A 14701-nucleotide genomic window follows, 5' to 3' on the forward strand; every position below is an offset into this window, starting at 1 on the left:
AAAGAAAGAAAGAAAGAAAGAAAGAAAGAAAGAAAGAAAGAAAGAAAGAAAGAAAGAAAGAGAAATCGAAGGAAAACTTCCGGACTCATTTTATGAAGCCAGCATCACTCTGATTCCCAAGCCAGACAGAGATACAGCGAAAAAAGAGAACTATAGGGCAATATCCTTGATGAATATGGATGCAGAAATCCTCAACAAGATCCTTGCAAATCGAATCCAGCAGCACATAAAAAGAATCATCCACCAAGATCAAGTGGGATTCATTCCTGGGTTACAGGGCTGGTTCAATATTCGCAAATCAATCAGTGTGATATATCACATCAACAAAAGAAAAGATAAAAACCATATGATCCTGTCGATAGATGCAGAAAAAGCATTTGACAAAATACAGCATCCCTTCTTAATAAAGACCCTCGAGAAAGTTGGGATAGAAGGAACTTACTTAAACATCATAAAAACCATCTATGAGAAGCCCTCAGCTAACATCATCCTCAACGGGGAAAAACTGAGAGCTTTCCCCCTGAGATCAGGAACACGACAGGGATGTCCACTCTCACCACTGTTGTTTAATATAGTGCTGGAAGTCCTAGTGCAATCAAACAACAAAAGGAAATAAAAGGCATCAGAATTGGCAAAGAAGAAGTCAAACTTTCACTTTTTGCAGACGACATGATACTCTACTTAGAAAACCTGACAGAATCCACCAGAAGCCTAGTAGAACTGATCCATGAATTCAGCAACGTTGCAGGGTACAAAATCAATGTACAGAAATTGGTTGCATTTTTATACACCAATAATGAAGCAACAGAAAGAGAAATCAAGAAACCGATCCCATTCACAACACAACTGCACCAGAAAAACCCATAAAATACCTAGGAATAAACCTAACCAATGATACAAGAGATCTGTATGATGAAAACTATAGAAAACTTATGAAGAAAATTGAAGAAGACACAAAAAAATGGAAAAACTTTCCATGCTCATGGATTGGAAGAATAAATGTTGTTAAAATGTCATTACTACCCAAAGCAATCTACACATTCAGTGCAATCCAATCAAAATTACACTAGTATTCTTCTCAAAACTAGAACAAACAGTCCTAAAAATTGTATGGAACCATAAAAGATCCCGAATAGCCAAAGTAATATTGAAGAAGAAAACCAAAACAGGAGGCATCACCATCCCAGACTTTAGCCTCTACTACAAAGCTGTCATCAACAAGACAGTCCGGTATTAACACAAAAACAGACACATAGACCAGTGGAATAGAATAGAGAACTCAGATTTGGTCCCATAAATGTTCAGCCAACTAATCTTTGACAAAGCAGGAAAGAATATCCAATGGAAAAAAGACATACTCTTTAACAGATGGTGCTGGGAGAACTGGACAGCAACATGCAGAAGAATGAAACTAGATCATTTTCTCACACCATACACAAAAATAAACTCAAAATCCATAAAGGACCTGAATGTGAGACAGGAAACCATCAAAATTCTAAAGGAGAAAGCAGGAATCAACCTCCTTGACCTCAACCTCAGGAATTTCTTACTTGACACATCCCCAAAGGCAAGGAAATCAAGAGCATAAACGAACTATTGGGAGCTCATCAAGATTAAAAGCTTCTGCATGGCAAAGGAAACAATCCATAAAACTAATTTGGCAACTGATGGAATGGGAAAAGATAGTTGCAAATTNAACAATCCATAAAACTAATTTGGCAACTGATGGAATGGGAAAAGATAGTTGCAAATTACATATCAGATAAAGGGCGAGTATCCAAAATCTATAAGGAACTCACCAAACTCCATACCTGAAAAACAAACAATCCAGTGAAGTAATGGGCAGAAGATATGAACAGACACTTCTCCAAAGAGGACATCCAGATGGCCAACAGACACATGAAACGATGCTCAGCATCCCTCCTCATCAGGGAAATATAAATCAAAACCACACTGAGATACCACCTCACGCCATTCAGAGTGGCTAAAATGAGCAAATCAGAGGACTCTAGATGCTGGCGAGGATGTGGAGACACGGCACCCACCTACTCTGTTGGTGGAAATGTAAACGGGTGCAGCCCCTCTGGAAAACAGTGTGGAGGTTCCTCAAAAAATTATCAATAGAACTCCCCTATGACCTGGCAATAACACTGCTAGGAATTTACCCAAGGGATACAGGAGTGCTGATGCATAGGGATACATGGATCCCAAAGTTTATGGCAGCACTCTCAACAATAGCCAAAACAGAGAAAGAGCCTTAGTGTCCATCAATGGACGAATGATTCAAGAAGATGTGATTTATCTATGCAATGGAATACTACATGGCAATGAGAAGAATGAAATCTGGCCATGTGTAGCAACATGGATGGACCTTGAGGGTGTTATGCTAAGCGAAATAAGTCAGGCAGAGAAAAACAGATACCATATGTTTGCACATATAGGAGGATTAGGAGGAACCTAATGGAGGATCATGGGGGAGAAGAAGGGGAAAAATAGTTGGGCAGAGGGAGGGAGGCAAACCATGAGAGACCCTTGGATTCCGAGAACAAACTCAAGGCAGATGGGGATAGGAGGGAGGGGGAGGGGGGTGATGGGCCTGGAGGAGGGCACTTGTAGGGATGAGCACTGGGTGTTATATAGAAACCAAGTTGACAATAAACTATTTAAAAAAAAATTTGCCTCCCAGTTACCTCTACTCAAGGGGCTGCTGGATGAGTAAACCAAGAAAGATTAAGGTATGGGATTTTGGGAAAAGTGATCCAATTAACAAACACGTGGAAAAAATCCCCATAATGAGAGAAAGGAGTGAGTTAAGATACCAGCTTTGCAGAAGGCCTAAAGAGCAACCAGTCTAGACAACAGCAAGTGAAAGCTCCAGTTGGGAATGATTTAGGGTAGATGATAGCATTGGAAGCACCAGGAATCCATCTCCCCACCATGATAAAAATTATACTCTCAGAATCAGTATGATATAATTATTTTCAAACGCTGGAGTCTATTGAAGGCTTGCCACTTCCAGGGAAAGGTTGTACTATAAACTGCAGTTAATTTCAGACAATTTCAGCTCTTAGCACTGCAGCAGCCACCCATTCCCCATCTCTCAGTTCCATGGTTAGGCAGCCATGCATGTGCCCCTGAAGCTACTTGCACATAGCTTGTGGAAGACAGTATGGGCAGTAAAGACTCTATTCTCTGAATATCAGAAATCTATATTCATTACTATTGATCCTCCAGAAATAAATAGAATTATAACTGTATTATGAACAGTTGTACATCAACAAATTGGATAACCTAGATGAAATACATACATTCCTTGAAACAGAAAATCTATCAAGACTAAATCACAAAGATACAAAAGACAAAATAGTTCTTTAGTCAGTAAAAGATTGACTCAATAATAAAAAATTTCCTGACAAAGAACAACCCTGGATGGGATGGGTTCACTGGTGAACTCTACCACATTGAGTTAGCTAACACCATTGATGAACTGACACCAGTCAAACTACTGAGAAATGACACTACCTAACTCATTTTATGAGGCCATCACTACTCTAATAACAAAGTCATAGACACTACAAGAAAAGAAAACTACAGACCAAAATCTTTTATTGACATTGATTAAAAAAAAAAAAAAACTCCTCAGCAAAATACTAGCAAACTGAATTATTTCACTAGCACATTAGAAAGATTACACACCATGGCCAAGCGGCACTTATTCCTAGAATGCAAGGAGAGTTCAACTTAAAAATTGATCATTTATAACACACCATACTAACAGAATGAAGGAAAAACTCAGTGGTCATCTCAACTGATGCAGAAAAATCATTTGATAAAACTCAGCATACTTTCCAGATTAAAAAAACAGCATTCTACAAAATAAGAATAGGAGTAAACTACCTCAAGATAACAAAACATAATAAAGGTCACATATGAGAAACCCATAGCAAACATCATACTAAATGATAAAAGACTGAAAGCTTTTCCTCTAAGATCAGAGACAAAGCAAGAATGCCCACTTTTACCACTTCTAGCCACAGGAATTAGGCAAGAAAGAAATAAAAGGCATCCAGATTGGAAATTAAGAAGTAAAATTATCTTTGTTTACAGATGATATGATCTTATATATAGAAAACCCTAAAAATTCCACACACCAAAAAACTGCTAGAATAATCAAATTCAGGAAAGTAGCAGGATACAAAGTCAAATCAAAAACTTACATGCATTTCTATACAATAAACAATGAACAAAATGGAAAAGAAATTAAGAAAGCAATCTAAGGGCACGTGGGTGACTTAGTCAGTTAAGGATCCAACTTCAGCTCAGGTCATAATCTCACAGTTAGTGTGTTGAGCCCCGCGTCAGGCTCTGTGTTGACAGTTCAGAGCCTGGAACCTGCTTCATATTCTGTGTCTTCCTCTCTCTCTGGCCCTCTGCTGCTTGCGCTTTCTCTCTTTCTCACTCTCTCTGTCTTTCTCAAAAATAAAGAAACATTAAAAACTTTTTTTCAAAGAAAGCAATCTATTTACAACAGCATCAAAAAGAAAAACCCTCAAACTTCAGCTCCTGGCTGGCTCAGGTAGTAGAGCATACAACTCTTGATGTCAGGATCATAGTTTGAGCCCCACATTGGGCATAGAAATCACTTAAAAAACAAACAAATAAATAAATTGGAAGTTTGCCCTTTTTTGGGTGTGTCTGGCTGACTCAGTCAGTAGAGCATGCTACTTTTAATCTCAGAGTTGTGAGTTCTGGCCTCACTTTGGGTGTAGAGATTATGTTATGTCTATTTCATCATAATTTCAACAACTGAAGAAAACAAACTCCAGTAGGAGTGTCTCCAAAAGATGAAAAAGATATATTACCTGAATTTTTTTGATAAATTAAGAAGAGATTTAAACTTCTGAGGGGTAAATTAAGGATAAGACCTAACTACAGAAAAAATAAAACAAATGCAAAGCAAGACAATTAATTCCAAGCAGAAGAAACTTTAAAATCTATGCAAGTAAAGAAAATAATCAGAGTATACCACACGGCTATATTATGCCCACCTCTAACATTTGGGGAGGGGGCAGGAGAAGAAAAATGAAGGCCCATGTATCATATGACTACACATTTTTTAAATGTAAATCAAACTAAAAAAAGTTTTAAATAAAAATACTTCTTATCCTCCTACCTTAAGTAAATGACCTAGAAAGCCAGGATTAAATTTAAAATCCACATACTTTTCAGAGCTCCATACCAGAACTTAACAGTGGATGGAGAGCTACCTACTGGCCTCAGACCAAGATGTTATCCCCTTCTATTCCAGCCTCAAGTTCCAGCCCACACACTGAGGAAATTTGTGGGCATGTGTAGATACCAACTCATGTATCCAAGCTCTGATCATACCCTCACAAACACTTTCCCCTTAGATATGTACACAGATCCACCTTCAGCAGGACACATGATGATGGGACCTGCATGGGTTGTAGAAGCAGCCTCAGGATTGTTTGAGCAAGTAATTCTGGGACCGAGAGTGAGATCTGAAAATGAAGCTTCCTTTGCTCTGAATTCCTCCCTCAGGGAGAAGGGCCAGAGCAAAAACTTCTAAAGTCTGGCTTGCAAGACACAGGCTCCTATGCAAATGTCTAGGAATAGTACTGGACTCCTCTGAAAATAGCATATATATAATCATGCAACATAAATATTAATATAAAAATCTTACCTGTGAAATTTTCAGGAGGATGAGGGGGATGGGAAACATGCAGTACAGTGCTTGGTAACAAGTGGGAAATGATTAAAGAAAGATAAAGCCTAATCTTTTATGGTAGAAAGTCAATAAATGATGCCTAAGAGCAAAAAACTTAAAAGCTGCCATAAAATTATGTTATTTTGAGATACAAAGGAAAATGAAACAAAGAAATCGCTAAAAAGCACTGAGGTCTAGGAAACAGAAAATGAAGGAGAACAGAGTTGTAGGGAGTATTATTCTTCATTAAAATCATAGTGGAGCTCTGTGACAACTATGCACATATTAACTTTGATACTGAAAAAAAATATATAGTGCAAAGAGAAATTTTTCAAATGTATTTTTCAACTTAACATGAGCTCTGCAAAGCTCTTCATTAACCTGGTCCTTTCAGAATAACAATGTAAGAAGCAGAGGATTAGGGGAGATTATTAACATTTAACATGTAAAATGAACACTGGTGATAGGAAAGCCTCAGATTAACTAACATTCTTTTAGGTTTCTGAGGGCACTACATATTTAAATTAATTCATTCAATAGGTATTTATTGAACATCTACATGACAAGCATTGTGTTAGAAGCTGGGGATACAGAAGTAAAACAAAATTTTTGTTAATTTTTCTTTTGAGTGAAAGGGCTCTTCATTATTTTAATGTGGTGGTGTCTACATAGCTGTGTGTGTGTTTTAATTTTATTTAAAATCAAGTTAGTTAACATAAAGTGTAGAACAGTTTTAGCAGTAGAATTTAGTGATTCATCACTTACATATAACAACCAGTGTTCATCCCAACAAGTGTCCTCCTTAATGTCCTTCATCCATTTAGCCCATCCCCTCACCCAACATCTCTCCAGCAACCCTCACTTTGTCCTCTGTATTTATGAGTCTTTTATGGTTTGCCTTCCTCCCTGTTTTTATCTAATTTGTGCTTCCATTCCCCATGTTCATCTGTTTTGTTTCTTAAATTCCACATCCTTCCTCCCTGTTTTTATCTAATTTGTGCTTCCCTTCCCCATGTTCATCTGTTTTGTTTCTTAAATTCCACATATGAGTGAAATCATGTATTTGTCTTTCCTGACTTATTTCACTTAGTATAATACATTCTAGTTCTATCCACGTTGTTGCAAATTTCATTCTTTTTCACTGCCAAGTAATATTCGTCTCTCTCTCTGTGTGTGTGTGTGTGTGTGTGTGTGTGTGTGTGTGTGACATCTTCTTTATCTATTCATTTGGACTCTTTCCATAATTTGGTTACTGTTGATAGTGCTGCTATAAACATTGGGATGTTAAAAATAAACATTTTTAGAAGATATGTTTTTGCCCTTACAAACAGCTTAATGTCCAGTCCAGGTGACACCGTGGAAGCAAATATTCATTCAATGAATATAAAATATAAACTGTGATACCTTCTATGAACTAAAGTTCTTGGTGCTAGGAATGTGTAGAGCAGGTAAACCTGATTCAGTGAAAAGAATGGTTAAGTTTCCCCTAGAAATAACATATGAGCAAAGATCTCAAGAATGAGTGGATGTTAAATGACCCTTCAGAGGAGTCACATATCCTCTGGGGAAGTGCCTGCCTTAGTATCATCCTACAGCTCTCAGTTGTCAGCAGGGAGCAGCTCTGAACAAAGGCCTTAGTGAAAAAGCAGTAATAGATTAGTAATAGAGTTCAAACTTAGCAGGTGAGGCCCTCGGTCAATTACAAGCCCTGTAGATGGAAATGTGTGAGATGTATTAGTATAGGTGCCATAGTCTTGGAGGAGGTATGGGGACAGAGAAGGGGACAAAGCAAATCTTCATTTTGTAATGACCACCAGGCTACAATATGGAAAATGAATTGATGGGGGACAACAATAGATGCAAGGACACCATGTGGTAGGTCAGTCAAAGATAAAAATAGATTGAGTGTATGCCAAGAAATGAGTACTTTAAATAAGTAATTAATATCCTTCAGGGATTAATAACCCTTTCAGTCAGGATTTTCAAGTTACCTGAAAATATAATATCTTTGAAAGGCATTTAACTCATAAACCTATTAAGAGATTCTCTTGTTATATTTATATTAATATTTATTATCCAGTGGGTGTTAAACCATATGTGTTCAATCATCAGACATGAGTAATAACAATTAATGATCAAAAGAAACATCTAAGCTGACCTGACTGAGGCCAGACTGACATGTAGTCTATTCCGTCTTCTCTTTTCTTATATTAGGAGTTGTGTGCTGCTTTTGCTTGTTTGTTTCTGTTTCTGGCTCAAAGAAGAACTTTTTGGTAAATTTCTTAGAGATGTATGATGCCACATGATTGAGATACTTCGATGGTATGTTAATTTTGTTCCTTAACTGTGATACATCATAAGAACCACTATATTATGTTTGTAACAAAAACCAGCAGGATGATGTATCTTTTTTGTTTCTTTTCCAAGAATCAATTAGTTTATGGGAAAAGAGAGGGTAATTCACCATTTTTGCACTTTTTTTGACAGCTGTTAAAAACAGTTTTCAATATCCTGCCCTGTGAATTTTCCTGCAATGTCATATTTCCATTTAACTTCAGTTGCAAAGTAAAAAAACAGATGTGATTTATAGAGCTATCTGCTCTACTCTGAAGCACGCTAAGTGTCCAAAGTATTCTGAATTCTTTTTTAAAGAGAAATGAATAAAACACACAATAGATTCACATTTATGACAAAAATGCTATTCTTCTCACTAAATTTTCCATTACTTCCTCTCTATTGTTTTAATCTACAAATTAACTTCATCCTTCTCACACCAGATTCAGTTTCAAACTTAGGCTCTGCAATTATACTTCTACTAAGACTCTGATAGTCTATCAATGTATGTTCCACTTACTTTCATTATCATCCCTAAAATATCCATTTACTCTTCTTTCCCTGGAGGTCAGTTATGATGCTAGGATCTTTTATTCTCTCAGTATCTCAGTAAGAAGACTCCCTATTCCTTCCTAATTAACATGTTGCCTTTTGTCCTATGCCTCACCTATCCAATGTTTCAAAAAAGTACTCTACCTCAATGTATGCATGAAAATATCAGAACTTATCATTTCGACTGGCCTTCACTTTTATTCCAATATTACCTTTCAGTAATAGGAAATAAACATTGGAAAATAAATTATTTCTCATAACTGAACAGCAGATCTGCTATATGTTCTCACAGGCAAAGAAAAAAAATTTATAAAGCATAGAACCATTTGCAAGTTGCTAAAACCAGAGCATTCATTCTTTTAAGGAAAATCATACGGTTAGTAAAAATGTTGTTCATCTCTGCTACAAAGTCATTTAATATATTTGGTACCTTAGTTTCCAAATTATGTTCCAAAAACTAAAATAATTCTCAGTATCTGTTTAACATGCCATGAAATGACCTGGTGATTTTCTCTCTACTATAGTGTTGACCAGCATAGACAATCTCAGTGGAATAAACTATAAGAAATTTTCAAAATTTCAAAACTATCTGCCCGAATAAGCACTTATATTTGGGGCTATGCATAATGTAGGCATTTAACCAGTTACTCTCCTTTTTTACTATGTAGCCCTCTCCTTCTCAAAACCTTCTCGTGACTAATAATTTTTTTGTTGTGTCTATGTATTCTTTGCACATTTACTACATCAGAACAGTAAAAAAGCACTGAACAGTTCTTTGGCTTTGTTGCCATTGGTTTTTCCCCCTTAACTCAGATACAAGCTTCCTGAAGGCCTAGTACTTGCCTTTAAGTTCTTTTCTAACATTCCAGTTATTGACCAAGAAGAGATCTCCTGCACAAGATACACTTGCCTTCATTATAGAATTACTCAGCCACTACTGGTTCTTCTCTGGAAGCTCTGCACCTGTGAATAAGTTAAGCACTCTGCCTGTCAGCTGCAAGTGGGAAAAAAAATCTCAAATTGGCTTAAACAAAAATGTACTTACTATTCATTTAAATAAAAAGTCCAGACCAAGCAGGAACTTCAGGTGTGGCTTCATTTGGGACTCAAATGATATCACCAATTTTCTTTGCTTCCTCTGAGTTGACTCCATTCTCAGGCTCCCTGCAGTGGTTCCTGCAACTTCAGGTTCCCACGCTCATCACATGCATGCCACAACCAGAGGCAGAGTTCAATAAAAGTGCAAACAAAGTTTGGATTGAGTCTTCTTGGTTGAAATTGGCAAGATTGGTTGTTCTAACTGGCTTGGCTTGGGTAAGAACTACAGCTATTGTGCCCAAGAGTAGAGCCAGATCTGACCCAATGTTTCTGGGCCAAGAGGAAGGCAGAGTGGCCTCCCAGTAAAACTATAGTGGCAGGGAGGAACATGGACAAGAAGGGACAAAACCAATTCCTAGCCACTTGTAGTACTGCATCCACTTTTGACTTCTGGGTAATTTGTTATTATTTTTGCTAGTGGTGAGTTTTGGCCCCATTGATCCTCTATGGGATCCGTATTAGGCTGCCAAGATGTTCCTTAGTGGCAAGTACTTTCTAAAAAAAAATTATTTTTTGTTCTTCCAGAAACAATCTCCAATTTGTATAACATAAAAATGACAGATATATTAATAGTATATCTAAACGTCTACTGTTCTTTAGTGTGCTCTTCTCAAGTTTTTGATATAACAAAATCATGAGTTTTTTTCATTATTTGTTTTTTGACATTATAAATAACCATAGATAAATGACTTCTATTAATGTATAAGGTCTAGGAGGATTTTTTTTGGAATTCGTTGTCTCCAATTCTTAATCGGAGTTCTAAAAGAGTTCCTAGAGCTAACAGTTCTCAACTCATGATTTTAGTTATTTTGAACCTTTTAAACATGGCACTAAAAGCTCCTCTGGCAAGGGGGTAATGTGTAAAAAGTTCGTTGTTAGCTCTCAAGAGGTCCATTCCTTTTAGCACTTTCAAGCCAGGTAATTGTGTTCTCCAGTGTCACTGCCTTTTTCTCTTTTATAAACACTTGAGAAACACATCAAATGTTATTCTATCATTTCCTCTTCCTCTTGCTTCCCTTTAAATATTTTGGTAGAAGACAATTTTCCAGAAATATATTTGGATTCATTCATCCATTAGAACTGTATCTTCATATACTATGGAATATTTTGGTTTTTTTTAATGTTTTATTTATTTCTGAGAGAGAGAGAGAGAGAGAGGCAGCATGAGCAGGGGAGGGTAGAGAGAGAGGGAGACACAGAATCAGAAGCAGGCTCCAGGCTCTGAGCTAGTTGTCAACACAGAGCCTGATGCGGGGCTCGAACCCACGAACCATGTGATCATCACCTGAGCTGAAGTTGGACGCTTAGCCAACTGAGCCACCCAGGCGCCCCTGGAATACTTTGAAACAACACCAAGGGGGTTTTTTAGTTTTCAGTCTCTTGTCAATTTCTTCCCATCCTTACTCCTTTTCATAAAGTTGACTTTTTTTCTTATTCAAACTTCTATTGGATTTTTACTTGTCTTCTCCTCTTCCCCTTAAGGCACATAAGTAGCTACATAAAGATGCCCTCTACAAACAACTCTTCCAAGACCAAGATACTGATTAAACGTAAAACTACCATTTTAAAATTATTTTTGTTTTTTATGCACACACCAAAAATGCAAACTGAAAGGTATAGAGACATAAAACAAAATATTCTTAAGCTTATTAATATTCCATATTTATATATACAAACAGAGTAAGTCCCAAAATAGTAATTTAAAGCACTGGATATTTTCGTCTATTGATTTTAATTAAGTTTACTTTAGGTTGTCTAGATCTCAAGTAAGAGAGAAAAGAGAAATAGATGAAAATATCACAAGCAAGCTTTTTATCCCAGCTCTTGGGGGAAAAAAACTAATAAGCCACCTCCACAGTGAATTTCTAGTGAATCATTAACCAGGGATTTGTTGCCTTGGTTACTGAGCCAGGTAGAGATTCCAGTAAAAAAGCAATGTGACCTATGAGCTCAGGAAACTGAAGAAATGAAATTTCTGCATGATGATATTTGCAGTTTCTATAGAAAGAAATGAAAACAGTAAAAACATATGTGAAAATAGAATACCTTGATTGCTGACCCAATGTTAAGATTTTACACACACACACATATATACACACATACTTAATAACAACAATAGTGTGTGTTTGCTTACAAAATTTTACAAAATATAGACCATTTCCAATATGAGATATCTCTCCTGGAAAACAAAGCACTTTGCTTTTCAGTGGTGACTAGACATTCCATCAGTAGAGAATATATTGGTAATAATAGATTTGTAAGACAAGCATTCGGAAAGCAGACTGACTGAGCATATTTTACAGGCAAAATACCTCTTTGTATGGTTTTTTACATTATATTGTATCAAAATAAGAATCACGTAAATATTGATACCAAACCTAGAACTGAAGGCAAAACCAAAAGGCAAAATTTAAAGGCACAACTTCAAGCATCGCTATTATCTTAGGATGGAACTAGATTTATTGCTCACACTGAAGATGTCAGTGGTACACTAACCAACATTCAGTCATGACAGAGACTACATTATCTATGATGGTTCATTTTGTTCTGTTTCTCTGGAAAACCCTGACTAATACACTATCCAAGCCCTACTTCCCACTCTTTCATCCCAATTCTTCAAGCAAGTCCAGTTTACACTATAACCAGCCCAATTATAGAGTAAAAGACAGATAATTTTGCAGCTGTCCCATGGATGAGAAAGAGGCATCTCACAAGAAACAATAAACCTTAAATTCTGCCAATAGTTAGTGATAATCAGGCAGCATGATGGCATAGCCAATAGGACAGATTTTTTTTTTAATTTTTTAAATGATTTTATTTATTTCTGAAAGAGTGTGAACAGGGGAGGGTCAAAGAGAGAGGGAGACACAGAATCCAAAACAGGCTCCAGGCTCTGAGCTAGCTGTCAACTCAGAGCCCAACAGTGGGGCTTGAACCCACGAACCGTGAGATCATGACCTGAGCTGAAGTCGGACGCTTCACCGACTGAGCCATCCAGGAGCCCCTAGGACAGAGTTTTTTAAGTCAGTTGGCCTGGGTTTATATTCTATTTCTACCACTCACTGACTGGGTTGTTATGAAAGTAAAAGTGCCCAAACTCTGGTTACTCAGCTATGCAATAGGAATACTCACACTTACTCCAAAAGACTGATTGCTATCAAAATTTAGTAAATAATATATACAAAGCTTCTCTAGCTCAATAAAAATGGGTATCTTTCTTCCTTCCTGTTCCTCACATGGAAAACTTCCATTTATCATTTTAAAAAATCAGATTTCCTGAAGTGCTTAAACTTGAGATTCTAAAATTTAGAACATTTTCCATATATATCCTTTAAGAGCTATTTTTTAAAGTGCACTATTACTCTTGGCTCTCTTGGTCTGGAACCTTCCTTCAATACACATAAACAAATTCTCTGACACAAAGCTGGAAATGAAAGTTAAAAGGGTAAATTTAATGTTCAGATTGTGGTGTAAATTCCTAAAGCATGCTTTAGGAATTGTTTAGTTCATGCCCAAACTTGAAAGCAGTCACATAAGGCTCACACCTAGTCTCACAGCCCCAAATATGCAGCATTCATGATCAACATATATTCTTAATCATAAATTACCCTGAGTTTACAATCTTCCCACCATTTTCCAATCTGTAATTGCAAAATTTCCTTCACCATAATTAATCCAATTTGAGAAACTAACTTACTTTGTTTGAATTTAGTGCTGGACTAAGTCAAAAAAGATGAATGTTTGGCATCTGTGGTTTATTGCAAATTCTACAGAAGTTACTGGGATTTGCTTTATTCCCAATCTGGCTTTATTTGGGCTTCTCTTTTTATGAACGTATTGGGCTTTCTGCCTTTATTTCCTGTCAAAGCTCTTAGATGCTTATTACTTGATATTTATTTATCCTTTACCTTTCAGAGACAGCCAAATCCTAAGATGTTTAAACATATTACACAGATTTTGAATTTATTAAGGTTCATTTTTAATAAGAATTTTCTTACTGGTGGCAATAACCAAATAGAAAAAATATCATTGGGGCTTTAAATTATATGCTTAGTAAAACTTTCTTTTCCTTAATTTATCTATTATTCAAATAGCACATTATATTTCATATTCAAGAGATGATTTTTAAATATTAGCCAATAAGATTAAAGACTTAATTAATAATAATATTTGAATATATGCATTTTATAAGGAACATTTTTATTCTATAATTCCCTATATTTTCACGTATAGGTCTGTTATATGAACATGGAACTCTGGCCTATTTTGTCAGGTCCTGAGGTAGATGTAACAAACAAGATGACATGGTTACCACTTTCAAGGGTAACATGTAAACAAACATGTAAACAAGTCATTATTATATTATGTTAGCCAAAGTTCCCTGAAAAAAAGAGCTTGAGACAGAAGGAAACTCTTAAGATTCATCTAGGGTATACAATCCACAGAGAGCAAAAACAGAAAACTATAAGATGGAAATTGGGGAGCAATGCAAAGTGATATATTACTGGGCTGGCAACTGCTTCACAATAAACCCTAAAAAGACACAGCTGGTCACTGATAGTGACTTTGCTCAGCTACTCAAGTGTTTGCATAGAGACACTCTGCTTAGAGAAAGAAATTCATGGGAAGTAAAAAAAGAACACAATAAAAGATAACACTAGGGCCTGATAGTTTTCAAAATGGTCCACATTGTCTAATTGAAGCTTAAGCCTATCAAATGTGTTGACTATCTTTCTCTAACAAGAAATCTCATCTCCCCTGGGGGCAATGGGCTATGGTTCAGAAGAGGAACGAATGAACCCAACCCATTAACTGCTACACTCTAACATGTCAGAAATTAGTTAGAGTCAGTTTCCATGGCAGAAATCAACAGTTGGCCTGTTTCACCTTCTATGACAGGTGGCGCTCTCTTTACTGTGTTTTGCCCTTATGCCCTTATGACTTTGTATACTTTCTCAGATAAATTCCTCAAGAAGATAAGTAAAGTCA

At 36.5% G+C, this 14701-nt stretch overlaps 1 long non-coding RNA gene across 1 annotated transcript in view; it reads right to left on the bottom strand.

Moving 5' to 3' along the window:
* The window catches only part of LOC120224559, a 17222-nt gene extending 3834 nt beyond the window's left edge, over window positions 1-13388 (bottom strand). The window contains exons 1-2 of the long non-coding RNA XR_005526609.1: window positions 13378-13388; window positions 8545-8549 (exon numbers count right to left, since the gene is read on the bottom strand). This is a non-coding gene — a long non-coding RNA (uncharacterized LOC120224559). The remainder of the gene's footprint in view (window positions 1-8544; window positions 8550-13377) is intronic.
* Between the last annotated feature and the right edge of the window lie 1313 nt (window positions 13389-14701).

The sequence above is a fragment of the Hyaena hyaena genome, unplaced genomic scaffold (assembly GCF_003009895.1).
Source record: "Hyaena hyaena isolate Hyena2069 unplaced genomic scaffold, ASM300989v1 scaffold_1203, whole genome shotgun sequence".
Lineage (NCBI taxonomy): Eukaryota > Metazoa > Chordata > Mammalia > Carnivora > Hyaenidae > Hyaena > Hyaena hyaena.